The 6,879-nt window shown below is 42.4% G+C and overlaps 1 long non-coding RNA gene across 1 annotated transcript; it reads left to right on the forward strand.

The window, feature by feature from the left end:
• The first annotated feature begins 4,836 nt into the window (after nt 1-4,836).
• LOC125516111 lies at nt 4,837-5,889 on the forward strand. Its single transcript, XR_007287236.1, has 3 exons — nt 4,837-5,280; nt 5,374-5,646; nt 5,740-5,889. It is a non-coding gene; the product is annotated as an uncharacterized LOC125516111 (long non-coding RNA).
• The last annotated feature ends 990 nt before the right edge of the window (nt 5,890-6,879 follow it).

The raw sequence follows: 6,879 nt of genomic DNA on the forward strand, positions 1-6,879 counted from the left end.
TCAATATTATGAATATGTGTATCACTACGATCAAGATCCAACGAACCATTTTCATTGGGTGTGTAACCATATAAGGTTGTATTCATGTAAACAGAACAACAATTTATTCTCTTACTTAAATGAATAATCGTATTGCAATAAACATGATCAAATCATATTTATGCTCAACGCAAACACCAAATAACACTTATTTAGGTTCAACACTAGTCCCGAAAGTATAGGGAGTGTGCGATGATGATCATATCAATCTTGGAACTACTTCAAACACACATCGTCACCTTACCATTAACTAGTCTCTGTTCATTCTGCAACTCCCAATTCAAGTTACTAATCTTAGCAACTGAACTAGTACCAAATACTGAGGGGTTGCTATGAACACTAGTAAAGTACACATCGATAACATGTATATCAAATATACCTTTGTTTACTTTGCCATCCTTTCTTATCCGCCAAATACTTGGGTAGTTCTGCTTCCAGTGACCAGTCCCTTTGCAGTAGAAGCACTTAGTCTCAGGCTTAGGACCAGACTTGGGCTTCTTCACTTGAGAAGCAACTTGCTTGCTGTTCTTCTTAAAGTTCCCCTTTTTTCCTTTGCCCTTTTCTTGAAACTAGTGGTCTCGTCAACCATCAACACTTGATGTTTTTCTTGATTTCTACCTTCGTCAATTTCAGCATTACGAAGAGCTTGGGAATCGTTTCCGTTATCCCTTGCATATCATAGTTCATCACGAAGTTCTACTAACTTGGTGATGGTGACTAGAGAATTCTGTCAATCACTATTTTATCTGGAAGATTAACTCCCACTTGATTCAAGCAATTGTAGTACCCAGACAATCTGAGCACATGCTCACTAGTTGAGCGATTCTCCTCCATCTTTTAGCTATAGAACTTGTTGGAGACTTCATATCTCTCAACTCGGGTATTTGCTTGAAATATTAACTTCAACTCCTGAAACATCTCATATGGTCCATGACGTTCAAAACGTCTTTGAAGTCCCGATTCTAAGCCGTTAAGCATGGTGCACTAAACTATCAAGTAGTCATCATATTGAGCTAGCCAAACGTTCATAACGTCTGCATCTGCTCCTGCAATAGGTCTGTCACCTAGCGGTGCATCAAGGACATAATTCTTCTGTGCAACAATGAGGATAAACCTCAGATCACGGATCCAATCCGCATCATTGCTACTAATATCTTTCAACATAATTTTCTCTAGGAACATATCAAAATAAACATATGAAAGCAACAACGTGAGCTATTGATCCACAACATAATTTGCAAAATACTACCAGGACTAAGTTCATAATAAATTTAAGTTCAATTAATCATATTACTTAAGAACTCCCACTTAGATAGACATGCCTCTAATCATCTAAGTGATCACGTGATCCAAATCAACTAAACCATGTCCGATTATCACGTGAGATGGAGTAGTTTTCAATGGTGAACATCACTATGTTGATCATATCTACTATATGATTCACGCTCGACCTTTCGGTCTCCAGTGTTCCGAGGCCATATCTGTATATGCTAGGCTCGTCAAGTTTAACCTGAGTATTCCGCGCGTGCAACTGTTTTGCACCCGTTGTATTTGAACGTAGAGCCTATCACACCCGATCATCACGTGGTGTCTCAGCACGAAGAACTTTCGCAATGGTGCATACTCAGGGAGAACACTTATACCTTAAAATTTAGTGAGAGATCATCTTATAAAGCTACTGTCGAACTAAGCAAAATAAGATGTATAAAAGATAAACATCATATGCAATCAAAATATGTGACATGATATGGCCATGATCATCTTGCGCCTTTGATCTCCATCTCCAAAGTTCTGTCATGATCTCTATCGTCACCGGCATGACACCATGATCTCCATCATCTTGATCTATATCAATGTGTCGTCACATGGTCGTCTCGCCAACAATTGCTCTTGCAACTATTGCTATCGCATAGCGATAAAGTAAAGCAATTATTTGGTGCTTGCATCTTATGCAATAGAGAGATAACCATAAGGCTTTTGCCTGTTGCCAGTAACTTCAACAAAACATGATTATCTCATACAACAACTTATATCTCATCACGTCTTGACCATATCACATCACAACATGCCCTGCAAAAACAAGTTAGACGTCCTCTACTTTTTTGTTGCAAGTTTTACGTGGCTGCTACGGGCTGAGCAAGAACCGTTCTTACCTACGCATCAAAACCACAACGATAGTTTTTCATGTTGGTGTTGTTTTAACCTTCGCAAGGACCGGGCGTATCCACACTCGGTTCAACTAAAGTTGGAGAAACTGACACCCGCCAGCCACCTGTGTGCAAAGCACGTCGGTAGAACCAGTCTCGCGTAAGCGTACGCGTAATGTCGGTCCGGGCCGCTTCATCCAACAATACCGCGAACCAAAGTGTGACATGCTGGTAAGCAGTATGACTTATATCGCCCATAACTCACTTGTGTTCTACTCGTGCATAACATCAATGCATAAAACCTAGACTCGGATGCCACTGTTGGGTAACGTAGTAATTTCAAAAAAATTCCTACGCACACGCAAGATCATGGTGATGCATAGCAACGAGAGGGGAGAGTGTAGTCTACGTACCCTCGTAGACCGACAGCGGAAGCGTTATGAAAACGCGGTTGATATAGTCGTACGTCTTCACGGCCCGACCGATCAAGCACTGAAACTACGGCACCTCCGAGTTCTAGCACACGTTCAGCTCGATGACGATCCCCGGACTCCGTTCCAGCAAAGTGTCGGGGAAGAGTTTCGTCAGCACGACGGCGTGGTGACGATCTTGATGTTCTACCGTCGCAGGACTTCGCCTAAGCACCGCTACAATATTATCGAGGAGTATGGTGGAGGGGGGCACCGCACACGGCTAAGAGAACGATCACGAAGATCAACTTGTGTCTATGGGGTGCCCCCTGCCCCCCTATATAAAGGAGTGGAGGAGGGGAGGGTCGGCCCTCTCTATGGCGCGCCCTAGGGGAGTCCTACTCCCACCGGGAGTAGGATTCCCCCTTTCCTAGTCCAACTAGGAGTCCTTCCATGTAGTAGGAGTAGGAGACAAGGAAGGGGAAGAGGGAAGAGAAGGAAGGAGGGGGCGCTGCCCCTCCCCCTAGTCCAATTCGGACTAGTCAATAGGGGAGGGGGGGCGCGCGGCCTGCCTCTCCCTCTCCCCTAAAGCCCAATAAGGCCCATATACTTCTTCCCATGTATTCCCGTAACTCCTCGGTACTCCGAAAAATACCCGAACCACTCGGAACCTTTCCGATGTCCGAATATAGTCGTCCAATATATCGATCTTTACGTCTCGACCATTTCGAGACTCCTCGTCATGTCCCCGATCTCATCCGGGATTCCAAACTCCTTCGGTACATCAAAAATCATAAACTCATAATATAACTGTCATCGAAACCTTAAGCGTGCGGACCCTACGGGTTCGAGAACAATGTAGACATGACCGAGACACGTCTCCGGTCAATAACCAATAGAGGAACCTGGATGCTCATATTGGCTCTCACATATTCTACGAAGATCTTTATCGGTCAGACCGCATAACAACATACGTTGTTCACTTTGTCATCGGTATGTTACTTGCCTGAGATTCGATCGTCGGTATCTCAATACCTAGTTCAATCCCGTTACCAGCAAGTCTCTTTACTCGTTCCGTAGTATATCATCTCGCAACTAACTCATTAGTTGCAATGCTTGCAAGGCTTATGTGATGTGCATTACTGAGAGGGCCCAGAGATACCTCTCTGACAATCGGAGTGACAAATCCTAATCTCGAAATACGCCAACCCAACATGTACCTTTAGAGACACCTGTAGAGCTCTTTTATAATCACCCAATTACGTTGTGACGTTTGGTAGCACACAAAGTGTTCCTCCGATAAACGGGAGTTGCATAATCTCATAGTCATAGGAACATGTATAAGTCATGAAGAAAGCAATAGCAACATAATAAACGATCAAGTGCTAAGCTAACGGAATGGGTCAAGTCAATCACATCATTCTTCTAATGATGTGATCCCGTTAATCAAATAACAACTCTTTGTCTATGGTTAGGAAACATAACCATCTTTGATTAACGAGCTAGTCAAGTAGAGGCATACTAGTGACACTCTGTTTGTCTATGTATTCATACATGTATTATGTTTCCGGTTAATACAATTCTAGCATGAATAAGAAACATTTATCATGAAATAAGGAAATAAATAATAACTTTATTATTGCTTCTAGGGCATATTTCCTTCACAGGTGTGAAAGCCAGTTACTGGGCAATGCTTGACGAGGGACGGATAAATGCAGCTACAGCCAATATTTTGATGCGCTCAGTTGATGAAGCTATGTATCTTGTTTCTAGCTGGCCATTATGCGATTGGAACAGTTTGCAGTTCAATGTCCATTTCCCAAGTTACTACAGGTTCCTTTCTGCAAGCATTTTACCACAAAGTTTTATCACATACTTCACAGTACAAAGACTGGAGTCAGGATGTTACATCTGTCCTGCATTTCTTCGTGCTCATAGAATTGCAAGGAGATTTTACCAAGATTTTCTTGGTAAAATCTTGGAAAACTTTTAGAATGCTTTTATGTGCTTGTTATTTACCACTTCTTTCCTACCAATTCCAGAACTTAGTATCCAATCCATGGATCGGAGACAGTAAATGAATATTAGTCACACTACGTGGCGCACATGACAGATGTTATGCGTAGGTGTCCGTCGTTATAGTCCATAAGCAGAACAGAAAGTAGTATTTTGTTACTTGTCGGAGCCAGCTACAGACCCTATTTTCTAAGATATGTGGAAAGTAGTATGATGCAGATGGACGCATGGCTCAAACCATTTAGCTTTTTAAGGTTCAACTATGTAAAGCCTGTCTAAAGTCATCGTCATTTGTGATGTCCTGTTCTAGTATCACCCCTTCAGAGGGACTAATATGCAATACTGACATGGTAGGTTCTTTTGGTTTGTTGTTTTTGTCCAAATCTGTTAGGCACGATTGATGAAATCATCAAATAAAACCCATTTGATAATGCACGTTATTTACAAAAGCCCCATACCTGGAGTCATTGGGTAATACTCGTCAATGTTGTGACTCGGTGCGGGAACGATTTCTGGGATGGATTCGTTGACATTTATACCCTCATTATGGCCTGTAACGCGGAAGTTATATGCAATGTTGTGTTTATACCAGAATGAAGGTCAACAAGACGGGGTAGAGGGTATACCTGGACTTCCTTGGGGATGTAGATCAACAAGAGGTGGTAGAGGTACATCCGATGCCTTTCTTTGTTCCGGTGCCATGCTATTTGAATTTCCCATACTTAACTTTTGTTCTGATGAGTGACATATCACAAATGTAGGTCAACATGAGAAGATCAAATACGAACTATTTGATAATGCACGTTATTTACAAAAGCCCCATACCTGGAGTAATTGGGTAATACTCGTCAATGTTGTGACTCGGTGTGGGCACGATTTCAGGGATGGATTCGTCGACATTTATACCCTCGTTATGGCCTGTAACACGGTAGTTATATGCAATGTTGTGTTTACACCAGAATGAAGGTGAACAAGACGGGGTAGAGGTAAACCTGGACTTCCTTGGGGATGTAGATCAACAAGAGGGGGTAGAGGTACATCCGATGCCTTTCTCTGTTCCGGTGCCTTGCTATTTGAATTTCCCATACTTACCTTTTGTTCTGATGAGTGACCTATCACAAATGTAGGCCAACATGAGAAGCCAGAGTAGAGGTCCATTTCAAAGTCAACGTACAGGAGGACAAAGCTACCAACTGCTTACAGGAAAAGCTTGAACCTGGTCGAGCTGGGAACACTGATAAAGAAAAGGTGTAATTTAGCTTTGCGTAAAATTCAGAGAAGTTGCATATGTATAAATTGTATGATTCACAAGTCCAAAAACCTTCAAGTGTCTTATTGAATGTGCTGCCGGCGGAAGCATAAAAAATCATACGTATAGGAAGGTACTGCTCCATCGGAGTTCTGTACGTATGTGCGTTGGGCCCTGTTGAATGGATGAAGGGTTTAGGGTTTAGGCGAACTTGATTTAGGCGGAACCTGATCGGCGACACCCTCCCTGGGATCGGCGGAGGCGGATGCGTGTGTGGGGTTGTGCATGATCTGAGGCGGCCTCCATGAGATCGGATGTGGCCTCGCTGGGATCAACGACAGAAGGGATCGATGGCGGCTGGGGTGTGGTTCCCGTCGTCGTAGGAATAGATCAAGGGCAGCCTAGTTCGTCATTTTTTTTCGTGCGAGGGGCCTCACTCCGGTTCATCCGTTTTCTTCTGTTTTTTCATGCGAGGGGCATCGCTACAGTTTTCCTCTATTTTTTCGTGTGTGGGGGAGGGGGAGACAAAAAAAAACCATACGAGGTGGGAGGAGGACGAAAAAAATCAGCTAAGGTGGGAGGTGGGACGAAAATAAACCGTACCAGGCTACCAACTGCTCCATTAGGAGTAGAGATGTTCGTGAGAACAACCATACTAGAGGTACGGTTCCATGTAACACCTTTCATCCAATTTGTTTTATTTTACTAGAACAATGCCCGTGCTTTGTAATGGGATATAAATATTCTAATGCGTTAGCCTAGCTTGTGATTTACCTATCAATAATAATGTAATTGTGTAAATAAATGTTTATTAAATTCTGCCCGTGAATTATCTTATATTTTGTTTAGAAGTTTGGTAAGTAAATTAAAGTGAAATTGGTTCAGAAGGTAAGTAAATTAACGTAATTGATTATCATATACGTGGAAGGTTGGACAAAAAGATGGTGAAAAGAAGGATGAAATAGGAACTTTATGTTATTTTTAAGTAGTATATCTATATCAATATAAAAAAGACCCA

The sequence above is a fragment of the Triticum urartu genome, chromosome 6 (assembly GCF_003073215.2).
Source record: "Triticum urartu cultivar G1812 chromosome 6, Tu2.1, whole genome shotgun sequence".
NCBI lineage: Eukaryota > Viridiplantae > Streptophyta > Magnoliopsida > Poales > Poaceae > Triticum > Triticum urartu.